The sequence below is a fragment of the Bactrocera dorsalis genome, chromosome 4, assembly GCF_023373825.1.
Source record: "Bactrocera dorsalis isolate Fly_Bdor chromosome 4, ASM2337382v1, whole genome shotgun sequence".
In the NCBI taxonomy this organism is placed as follows: domain Eukaryota; kingdom Metazoa; phylum Arthropoda; class Insecta; order Diptera; family Tephritidae; genus Bactrocera; species Bactrocera dorsalis.
The window spans coordinates 61,875,924-61,888,938 of record NC_064306.1 but is presented as its reverse complement, the minus strand read 5'-3'; the positions used below and the strand labels follow the sequence as shown (position 1 = coordinate 61,888,938).

At 31.9% G+C, this 13,015-nt stretch overlaps 1 protein-coding gene across 1 annotated transcript in view; it reads left to right on the top strand.

Annotated features, from left to right (window-relative positions):
- The window catches only part of LOC105229778 (midnolin homolog), a 73,773-nt gene that overhangs the window by 24,709 nt on the left and 36,049 nt on the right, over positions 1 to 13,015 (top strand). The window lies entirely within an intron of this gene.

The window sequence follows — 13,015 nt, the reverse complement described above, 5'->3', positions numbered from 1 at the left end:
TAAATATTGCTCGAAGTCATCACATTAATCCCAACAAAATTAAGATTAGTTGCTGTAAACTCATTATAAAGCATATTTCCGGTTTTCGAAAACTTTTAGGGTTGCTTTACACGTGTTTCGGTCGTCGAATCATATACATATTTTTAAGGGTGTGAAAACTAATTAAGCGCGTTTGGAGAGGTGTTTTAGAAGATGAGAGCAAGATTTGACCGAGCAAATGCTTGAAGTTTCTTTGTTTTTAAAATCTTTGGTGCATACTTCTTTTCTAGGTGTTTCCCTCACCATTTTGTGGGTCGTTTGTCTCTCACGTTTCAATAGAAGATCTTACAGCTTGTTTTGCCAATCCTCCGGGCACGAGCGGATCAGCTGTCTCTCTCGTTTAAGCTGATATTTGACTTCTGAGAGGATTTTACAACTTGTGTTTCCAATTTTCCGGGATATTAGTTCGGTTAAGGCCTACATTCAATATTTTTAGTATACTACATTATACGGTGGTACCCAGAACAATTAAATATATTTTTGAAATGTTCTTCGAACGCAGAAATGCCCAGAATTCAGACAATGTCTACAAAATTGACGATATTCGTTATTTTTCGTTAACAAATAAAACAAGAATGCCTGGGACCATTATGAATGATTTTTTTATGAAAACTGACTTAAATTTCCAAAAGTGACTTAGTTTCCAAAAAGGTAAGATTCTCGTCGACTTCGATTTTAGTTCAATAATGTTTGTCTGAGAGCTATGGAGACACTATGAAGATAACAGTTATATTGCTAGATGTGGGAGAACAGTTATAACTCTATATTTTGGAGAACTGTTCCCAATCATACGTTCTATAAAACCTAAAAATTTAAACAATTGGATTTTTAGAGAGCTTATCCGAAGCTGTTCCTAAATGGAAAGAAATTGATTTTTAGAGAGCTTACCCGAAACCGCAAGTCATCAATCTCAATTTTCATTACCATTCCCTTGATAAAAGAGTGCTGGGTAAACAGTATGTAGAGAAAATTCTATTGTCTTCTTTAAAAAGAAACATAACCTTAAAAAGAAACATTTGTTGTTTTGTTTTTTAATTTACATACATATATAATCCGATATCCATATCTTCTTCATATCAAAAAACAAAAAAAAAATACAATGCTGTGCACGCTTGTGTAAGAAATCCGATAAGAATCAAGATAATCATGTTCTAAAATTTGCATATATTGGATTACATCATTAACTTGATTAAAAGTGAAAATACAACCCTGTGTTTCTTTCTTCTTGCTGTAACAACAAAATGCATTGCTGTGAATTCTATCGGCTTCCACACGAGTAGTTTCTTTCTTTGTGCCAACTCCTTGTAGCTCTTTGTTCTCTCCCTTCTGCAATATTGGTTGCCTTATTTATATTGATTACGGTTCTTTGTCACCAAGCCTAGTCATAGCTGCTCTATGAATCCCTGAAGAAATGAATATGCGTTAGCAGCAGTTGAGAGGAGGCTGTTTCAGAGCGAAGAGCGATGAGAGAGAGAGAGAGCGATACCAGGAAGGATACAAAGAAGGAACTTCTTCCCTGCCATGCAGCATGCCAAACCTCCTTGAGTTAATTACATACTTACACGTGTTACATACAGACATTTGCAGTAACTGTAAATGTTACTTTACCTTGAATTGAAAATTCAAAAAAAATATTTGCTGCTAAGCACTTTCTTTTTGTGTTGCCTTTGTTTGAGGCTGTTGGTGGTAGCACCTTTAATAAAGCTAAAATGTACATGCGTACGCCGAGAGATGGGTGTTTGTATGTATAAAAAAATGAATGTTTGTATGTAAGCATATAGCAAGCAACCACCAGTTCAATAGCGTGTTAATTTGATGCTGGCTGAAGTCTTGCTGGAAGGTCGAGTTTTTGCCTCTTGTAGGCACACACATACCTTCATTTTCCATATGTTTGTATGTAGCGCATGTATATTATATATATTTTTTGGCATTTTTAATTTCTTAAGAAAAATGTGCAAAATTAAACAAAGCCTTTACTTGATTTAACTTCCTTCATTTGCCTTTTCAATGTTACAGCGGCTCAAAACCTGTTTTATGCTCCGTTGTTTAGTTTTATTTACAATCTCTCTGGCTCACATGCATACTTACATACATACATACATATGCTTTCTTTCATTTCTCTGCCATTGTTGTGGCAACACTGTCGCATAACATGTTTTTTTTTCCTTCTGCACTTAACTAACCCCCTGCCAACAGAATATGTCCCCCGCCCGCAAACTAACGAAGCGTTATCAATCTTCTCGCCATACGCTTCATTTACCGCTCTCCATTTATGTACGTGCACTTTAACTCCACAATAGACACACGCATACACTTAACCTGGCATACATACATACACTGTCTTACGTTTCATACATTTTCTCCCCCCATTGCATTGCACACAACTCCCAGTACTCTCTTTTTTATTGTTATCACATGGAGAAAAGTCGATAAGGCATAACAGCGCATAAAAAATACGATTTCTCCTTTGCTACGCGGTTTGCTAGCAGTTGCCGGTGCTCAACTGTAAACATTTAGCAGATAGTGTTAATGTTGTTCGGAAATGCTGCTCAAGTCGGGTAAATGCTGCTCTGCCGGTTCGTGTGCAGCGCTCTGCTTGCGTTCACTATTGCTTGGTAATGTTCATGTTGTGCTGTCATGTAAATGCTGCTCTGTCTGTTCGTACGCAGCGCTCTGCTTGCGTTCACTATTGCTGCCACTGTTATTGAGCAAAGATTGCAGCGTAAGCAGCGCTGTTGACGTTGCTGCCCTCTGATGCAATCGTGTTGAGTTTTGCTTGTCATACATATATAAATACATATATATACATATACATATATACATACTAGTTCATATATATTAAAGAGTAAAGAAAATCTGTGGAAATCTGTGTCTAGAGCAGAGTCTGCTTATAGGAAGTGTTCGCTGCTGTGGCGCCAAATAAGTGGTGTGTGGGTGGTTGGTTGGAAAGTGTGCAGTTATGTGCAAATATGTATGTATGCATGCAGCAACCTTTTTTTTTACCTTTGTTCGAGTTTATGTGTATGTGCGCTGCTTCGGTTAAGGTGTGTAGACGGGTTGAACACCAGATAAATATAAATGTACACATGTACATGAGTAGATTTGTACTGCATATAAGGGTGGTGTTGGCAATCAACTCAGGGGGTGTGTGAGCGTTGGAATTTGATTTAAAGGACACATCGCTTGATGCTGATGGATGGAAATGTATGTATGAATATTTATATAAGTTTCTGTGTTCACCCATACATACATACATACAGTATGTGTTGGTGTTTGTGCCTTCGTGGCTTTGTTCGAACATTCAAATATGTACAGCGGTGGTGGTGAATGGTGAGTGGTTTTAAGTCACTGCTATTGCAAACACGTTAAGAAGAAATTTAAATTTTTTAGATTCTGTTATTTTGGGGTAGTGTGAAAAAAGTGTCTTTTTTTTAGAATTTTTGGGTTTTTATTAAAAAAATTGTAACTGTAAATTTACTGAATTCTTATGATTTAGTTTAAAAAAATTATTTAATTATGGACAATTTACTATTTCTTCATTTTTATTAATAAAAAATTGCTTTGAAAAATATTTTATTCTCATTTAAAAATTACTTAGTTTAAAAAATTATGTATTTGTGGCAATTTCACTATTTTTTATTGGAAAAATTTGTTTTTAAAACGAAAATCATAAAAAAATTGTGTTTGAAACAAAAATCATTAAAAAAATATTTTTTAAAATCTAAAAAAAATTAGATAAAAAACACTTTTAAAAATCCAGAATAATAAAGTATATTTTTAGTATTAAATTACACATAACTTTGCCTGACATAAAAAATTGAAAACATTTTACTGAGAAAATTAGTTTTATTTTTTAAATTTATATAAAAAAGTATATCTTTCGCTGGATAATTTGAAATGTGTCGTTATTAAATAAATTTTTTTTTTATTCAACTTTTATTTTTTATTCAACTTTTAAACATTTCTAATCATGCCTACCTCTTGGCACACAAATCGAGGCTCCACTGTAATCAACCACTTCTAATGCTTCCTCAATCACTAACTGTAGGCAAGCAAAACACAAACAAAAATCTTTCTTTTGTCAAATTGAGGTTAAGTTCGAATTAAATTTTCTAAGGCACGTAGTACCGCAAAGGTTTTTCAATTTTTGAATGTCAGCTATGTACACAAATGCATAAATATGTATATACTTACATAGTAGCAAATGTAAATAAAATCAAAATTTGTATGTGCCTCACATAACCGGGTGGTTTCCTGCGTTTTCGAGCTTTCCACGAAAACGTCACTTTCGCACTACACCAACACCAACACACACACAGGCACACATTTGATGGCAAATATGAGGCGTGTGCCAACGCGCTATGACATAACGAACACACACTCAACGATATTTTCACGCACTGACAGTTGCGGTGTCAAAGCCAAACCCAGTCAAACCAACTACATATTGTCTCAGAGACGCACGCGGCCACAGCCCAGTTTCATTAGCCGCCCGAAATGTTCGGCTGCAATTTGCTGCTCTCAACTGTCGGCCGGCCTGCCACCGCAACCCAAACTCAAACTCATTTTCAAATACGCCTTGCCGTTTACCCCGTCGGCCAAGCCTCCTTGTCCCGGCCCAGAAGCGGCGAAGATTATGCCATCGCGCATATTGTGTATCTACACCGTATGCATGGTGTCTACCAAGTATTTGTGTGCGTGTGTGTGTGTAAATATTTGAACGCAGCAAGACAGCCACGCCGGCAGAGCACGCGTACATTTTGATTAACGAAGCTTTGAAAAGCATTAGCGGCGGAGATAGTTGGTCGGTGATGAGGTGGTGTAAAGTGGTAATGCGAGGGGAGGTATTTTTATGTGTGTGTGTTTGTGTTTGAATATAGCATTAAGTGTGTGTGTGCGTGGCATGTGAGTGCGTAAATTTATGTAAAAATGCGTGTGCTTTAAGTTTTCGAAAGCATTTTCACACGATTACTGCACGAAGCTTACATATCGGGCTGCGTTAGTTGGCAAATTTGTAGTTGAAATTACGATTAAATTGAAGATTACAAATTTTTATTAAAGTTTTCTCTACTTCAATTGTTATTTCTTTCGCTTTGCATGCCATTTTCCATTAGCTTTGTTAATGCTTGAGAAATTAGTGTATTTTTTTATCGCTGCTCTCTCGTGTTTGTTTTGGAAAATGAATTTCCGCGTAGCAGAGTTTCCGAGGAGTGCTACAAAGATGGCTTCCTTTATGTTTTTATTACTTAGAGAGTATACATATAAAACAAAAGTTTTAGACTATCCATAGCAAATACTTGCAGTAGGGACCAAAAAATAAAGAACTTTCATTCTTTCATAACCCATGTGAAGTCAGAAATCCTAGTCCGAAATTTTTGTTTTATCAAAATTTTTTTTTTGAGATATCGTTAATTCAAGCTCCACAGTTTTTGTGAAAGCGATCTGCAGTTTTGCACATAACCTTTTCTCCTCAAAAAGCTGCCTACTTGACGGAATCGCTGATATCGGATCAAACCCTTATAGAGAAAACTTTTTTATTTGAGGAGATATCTTCACGAAATTTGGCATGAATTATTGCCTACAGAAACGCTACAATCTCCGAGAATACTGTTCATATCGGACCACTATAGCATATAGCTGTCATACAAACCCAAAGATGCAAATCAAGTTCTTATATGGAAAACTTTTTTATTCGGCAAGGTTTATTCATGAAATTTGGATATGGATTATTGTCCAAAATAAAGGACTATTTGCGAACAAATTGTTCAGATCAGACAACTGTACCTTATAGTTGCCATAGAAATTCATCGATAAAAACCCAGTCCTTATATAGAAAACTTTTTAATTGGACGAGATATCTTCATGAATTTTGGCGTGGATTATTGTCCAAGGCAACGGTACCATCAGCGAACAAATTGTTCAGATCGGACCACTATAGCATATAGCTGTCATACAAACTGATAGATCAATAGCCAGTCCTTATATGAAAAACTTTTTTATTTGACAAGATATATTTCGGAAATTTGCTATGGGTTATTGTCCAAGGCAACGGTACCATCTGCCTAAAAATTGTTCAGATCGGACCACTATAGCATATAGCTGTCATAAAAACTGACCGATGCCCACAGCAAATTGTCGTGGAAATTTGAAACTTTGAGAGCTTCCTCAACCAACAATAAATAATTAATGACTGAAATTACTTTAAAATAAAAAAACTAAAGAAAAAATAGTAAATTTTTCTGAAAATATATACCATCTAACCTCACAAGATTTGGTGAAAATAACACGAAACATGAAAACACACTAAGAGAGCGCCAAAAACTCTAAATATTGCAGCTGACAACTAATTAAGCACTTCGGCTTTCATACCCTCCAAAAGCCTTTAATATTACCAATCTAACAATCATTAGTAGTAATATTAGAGTATTATGTCTTTAATTATTCAATTTGTTGTGAGTGTTTTTCGAACCAAGGACATCTCCTAGGCATCTTCGGTTACACTTGGAGACCCAAACGTTGCATTGTTTTGGCAGCTTTGGCATTAGGTGCTTGGTACGTACCGTCCGTGTACGTAAGTGGAACGCGCCTCGCGTTGTTGCTGTGGTTATATGAGTTGTTTTGGTCGATTTTGCGTTTTGTTGATCCATTTCATATTATTGTTTGGATATTCAACGTTATGAGTTTACAAAAAGGCTTAACCTAGCAACCGAATATTAATTCGATGTACAAAGTGCACTAAACAGCAATGCTTAACCCAGTTGCGGGCTGCTGATCAATTAGAAACATACATACAAACATATAAACATGCTAGCAAATGAACACCTGAAACAACAGGCAGACATAACGGTGCATAAATAGCTTGAGGTGTATAGAAAATAAATATTTTTTAGAAAATTATAATTTTTTTTATTTTTAGCGAAAAAAAAAAAATTTTATTAGATTTTTTTTTTTTAGAATTTTTTTTTTTTTTAGAAATTTTTTTTTCTATTCTAGAAAATTTTGAAAAAAAAAATTTAAATAGAAATGAGTTATAATAAAAACACCAACAAACATAGCAAGCCATAGCAACAAGCCGGAGAGGCGGCAGGCAAGCAAACTGTGCTTTGAGTTAGTGATATATGTATGTATATTGGTACATATGGTCGCCTTGCAACAGCTGTTTGGCCATTTGTATCAATAAAATACAAAACAATAAAAGTTTAACGGTATGCATGTTTGTGTGTATTTATTTGAGCTATTTGTTTTGGTCTTTTGAATGGCGTTCCAAACAAAGCCAAAAGTAGGCGCCAAAGCTACTGTGCAGCAAAACAATGCACTGCACACACACACGCATACAAACAAAAACACACATACATGCATAAACAACTGCGTGTGTGCACAAAAAGTTCAAGGATATTATGTTACATAATCAAGACAAGATACAAGTGCTAATGGTTGGCATGTGGCATGTGGCAAGTGGCAAGTGCCAGCGTCGCCTAGCATTTTATGTGCGTCAAACACTTTCGTAAGGAATTTGCAGCCGCAGCGTGGCAACAAAAAATATATAAAACAAATTTTATTACAAAAACAAAAACAAAAGCAAAAAACTCTTCGTCAACAACAAATGGCAGCAAAGTGTGTGCAACTATTTTTGTGTTGTTCCATGTTGCCGTTTGGTTGCTGCGTTGCTGTGTTGCTGTGCTGTGGTCGGTGTCAGTTGGTGTCGCTTTGGTGCATTGAAATGCTCCAGTGTTGTCCTGTTGCCATTGATACCGTTGTTATACGAGGCTTTGAGCCGCGTAAACAAACTGCCACAAATGCTACAGCAACTTATTGGGCTTGGTCTCCTTATGAATATAAACAAAGTGCAGTTAATTGATTTTACAGATTTATGTACATGCATAGATAGCGACCTGAGTGTTTGTATGTGTGTTTTCATACGTAAGAAGTTTGTATCTTGAGCTTACATCATCTTTGGATATTTTTATCGTGATTGTTATTGTTGTAATTGATTAATTTTTATATATGTCAACAAAAAGAGGAGGAATTGTTTAAGTTCCGCTTAAAAAAGGTTTTTTACTGAGAGAAGAAGTATTGATTAAGTTAACAGGAACTTAACTACCTGATGAGATGTCGATAGCGAAGCTCAAGGTCCGTTAAAATTCGAGTTCTGCTAGATTAACCTAACCTAAATGATAGAAGGTTGCTAACCAGACATTGGGAAAACGGCGCTTAAATTATCTTTACTCTCTAAAAAACGAGTAGCATTCTCTTAACTTTCTTAGATAACTTACCTTGAATTGATTAGCCGACGTTATTCTCCTTCTTCTCCCAAATTCAACTGTATAATGGAGACACTAATAAAACTTTGTTAAAATCTATTTCATACTCGTAGCATACTCGATGCTTTATAAATTTTCAATTTTAACTTGTCAAAGGTTTCAAGTCAATGCTATAAGCAGGACATTTACTTATTCCATTATATAATTCCAAGAGTTCTAGAGAGTAGAGGATACTTGATTTGAAAAATCGATATATTATTTAAATCGTCGATAAGTTGTTGTTGTAGTGGCAAAAATTTGTTCCAAGATTTTGGAGAAATTGATCCGAGTTAGCAGAAAATGTTATGAAATGCCGGAATACTTTACCAGAAAGTATTTTAAATACAAGGGTGGTCGATTTCGAGGTTCCCTGCTTTCTTAAAGATAAACTTCTGGAAGAAACTTCAAATTGAATGGCGAATATTATTCGAAAGAACATTCTTTGGCATTTATTTTTGAAGAAATATGGACCGATAATTCCATAAGCACCACCAAACCGTGTTTTTTTCTGGATGGAATGACAGCTCTTGATTCTCTTCAGGTTGCTCTTTGTCCCAAATGCAGTAATTTTGCTTGTTTACATGCCCATTGAGCCAGAATTGGCCTTATCGCAGAACAAAATTTGACTACAAAACGTCGGATCTTCTTAGAGTTTTTCATGAGCCCATAAAACGAAACGAGATCGCTTGGGAAGGTCGAGCGGCTTCAGTTCTTGCACAACTGTATTTTATACGCTTTCAATTTAAGACCTCGACGTAAAATGCACAACATCATAACCATATTCTCAAGTATTACTATCTTGTTTTCATAACACGTATTATAGACAGTATAAACCCAATCCGATCGCATATGATCCTTCTAGTTTCTTACTTACATCTTCAAGCATACTTCTGAAAATTAGTAGGATTCTTGTAACCTGAAGAATCCTGCTCTCTGGAACATAATTTCTTCAAGGAATATTAACACAAAACTTTTCCAAAAATGTTTCAATCTCTTGCAACAACAATAAATTCATGATATCTGCCTCGCTAATCTTATAAAGAGCTCAGAAGGAAGTCATCGACAAGGTCAAATCATTTTTTTTAACACCGAAAGGCACTTTAAAGTCATACGTTTTGCTTTTAAAAGTTTCGAATTTTTTGCTTTTCAATTATATTTCAGCAAAAACTAAAAAAATATTATTTTTTCGAATTTTTGCTACACCCTGTACTATACTACAAACTATGCTGATAACATAACAGGACAACTGAAGCCGTTAAATATGAAATAACTCAAACCACAAAATTAAAAATAAGTGTTTTGTACTGATAGAACATACATATGTATTTATATACATACATATGTACACAAGTAGATATATTTTTATTTTATTTGTTTTTTCAGGCACTTGCTGCGAATAAAACAAGCCTTAAATTTAAAATGTACAGTTGACAATTTTATTTCTTGCAACTTGCTTGATATGCTTTACATACATACATACATATGTATGTGTGTATATGAGTATTTTTGAAGTATTTGCACTTTACTTGCCAGGCAACAGAAAAAATCGAAAATAAAAGCAACAACAACCACACTGTAGTGAAAAAATAACCAAAATGTAAAAGAGCACATGAACGTCAAATAATGTTAAAAGCAACAACAACAAATAAATAAATAAAATGCGAATTAAGCTGATAAAGCTGGAATTTGATTAACCTTTTTATTTGCATTCTGGTGTTGCAATTCGACTTTATTTGAGGTGTAAATAAATGAAACGAAAGAAAATGCATCGAACATATGCCTGAGTGTGTGTGTGTGTCGCCTTTAAGAAAGTAAATAGCATAGGTGGCGACAATGTACAAATATATGGCTACATTGTAGGTAGCGAGTAACGAGTAGATTTGGTTGGAGTTAAAAAAAAAAAAAACAAAATTAAAAAATAAAACAAAATTAAAATTAAAAAACTAATTAAAATTAAAAAAAAAAAAATAAAAAGAAACTCAAAATTATAAAAAAAAAATTAAAACTTTATACAGAAGGAATAAAAAGTTTTACGGTGGTGTAAAAAAATTCATAATAAAAGAATTGAAAAAATAAATTAATAAAAATTAAAAAATAAATAAAATAAAATTAAAATTAAAATATTAAAAAAAACAAAAAAATTAATAATAAAAAAACTTAAAATTATAAAAAAAAAAAATAATTAAAACGTTATACAGAAGGAATAAAAGGTTTTACAGTAGTGTAAAAAATTCATAATTATTTAATTAAAAAAAAAACCAATTTTTAGCGCTTGTTTTCTTATGTAAAAATAAAGTATAATTAAAAAATGTTTACCACAAAATTCCGTATTTTAACTGTAAATTTCTATTTATTTTTTTTAGTAATTTTTTTTCCATTTTTCATAAATTTATTTATCCATTTAAAATATTTTGAAAAAAAACTTAAACTCAAAAAAATTGTTTTTCATTTACTTCCATATTTTAAGAATCTATAAACTCAGGAAATTAAAAAAAAATATAATAATTTTTTTGTCCACTTAAAAAATATTTTTTTTTTAATTTTTTGTACCAAAAAAAATTAAAAAAAAAAAAAAAAATTTAAAAAAAAATTAATAAAAAAATTTAATAAAAAAAATTGAATAAAAAAAAATTATTAAAAAAATTTTATTAAAAAAAAAAAAATATTTTAAAACAATTTTGATTATTTTTTTTGTTAATTTTTTATATAATTTTTTTTTTTTTTCAATATTTTATACCAAAAAAAATTTATTTTGCTTTTACAAAATATTTTTTTTTTTAATTTTTTGAACCAAAAAAATTTTATTAAAAAAAAAATTGAATAAAAAAAAATTATTAAAAAAATTTTATTAAAAAAAAAAAAATATTTTAAAACAATTTTGATTATTTTTTTTGTTAATTTTTTATATAAAAAAATTTTATTTTTTTTTTAATATTTTACACCAGAAAAAATATTTTGGTTTAACAAAATATTTTGGGAACTCATCCATTTTATGCAACCACATGCTCATTATGTACATAAAACTGTATGAAAACGTATCTGTACATATTTTTATTTATATAAGTAGATACTTCTGTCTACGCTTATTTCACTGATCTCGTACAGCGTTCCAGTTTTTCAACTTTTGTCTAAAACGCGCTTGTCGCCTTTATTTACTATTAATTAAGCACACAATTGTTGAATTTCATACAACTTTTATGACAATTTAAATTTTACACCTGCCAATTGTAGTTGCCAGGTTTTTTGAAACTCGTTTCACTAAAAAATGCATACAAATATGCATATAACAACTACAATATTCCATGTGTGCACTACAAGAACTATGAGGTGACTACTTGGCCGGGGTGTGGTGTGTGCGCAATTAAAACAAAGCGCATCAGGTCAACTTATTAAAGCCTGCAGTCTTTCGAACGCACAAAAACAGCTTATTTTTGAAATTTATACACACATACAAATATACATACATATACATATTTCCACATACTAATCGAACAACTCTCGACTTTTGACACTTGGACGACGGAGTTGTCAGGCGAGAAGTTAAGTTGAGTGCTCGAACTGCTCGAAGATTTAATTTTTCGCATTAACTCGTAAACAATCTTACACACACACACACATACGCGCACACTACAAAGTATACATTCATTTGTCAGGTTTTCTGTTTGCACTTTTTTTGCTGAAATTGAATGCAACACCAATTTGTTTAAAATCTCAATCTGAACTGTTTAATTCATGTAAATTGTATTTACAAAACAACAAAGAAACCCATACACACACACGCATGCATACACAGCACTCACGCTTCGCGAAAAGATTAACAAAGCAGCGCCAGTGTGGTTAATGGGAAGCCATTAATACGCAAATCAGTGCATTCACTTTTCGGCGACAAAATTATTATGCGCTCGCATTTAGTAAATTCACTTTTTAAATAATTAGCGCAAAAAGTAATTGCAGACAATTCACTGTCAAAGTTTAAATGCGCAAAAAAATAAACTATATAATATACATACATATATTTTAAGTATTTAAAGTCACTAATATTGAGTTGGGTCGTGATTTTTTGTTTTTTATTTATTCAAAATATGACGCAGTTTCCCGTCATATATGTATATTTTTTAGAAAACTAGTTAAAAATATCTGAAAAATATGGACCTAAAACTATAAAGCTACTTTTTAAAAAATTACTGAACGATACGAATTTTTTTATTTTTAAAATATGTTAATTCTGATATTAAAATATTTTAAGCCATTTACATACAAATATAGTACAAACATAAATTTGAAAAAATTATTGTATTTGAGTTTTATATCTTAAATTTAACATTATTATAAAAAAAAATAAAAAAATAAAAATAATTAAACTAAAGAAAGACTAAAAATATAAAACAATGAAAAAAAAAATGAAATATAAAAAGGTATTAAAAATAAAAAATAACATTAAAAATAAAATAAATTTAATAAAAAAGTGAAATATATTACAAAAATAATTAAAACAAAAAGCTTAAAAAAATATTTAGTTTTAATTCTTAAAGTTTTACATAAATATTAATAATAAAAACTAAAATTATAAGAAAACATATTTTTATATATTTTTCTGAATATGTTTAATTAGCATTTCTTTTATAATATTTTTCCATATTTTTTTTTAAATAATTTACTATATTGCTTCAAATAAA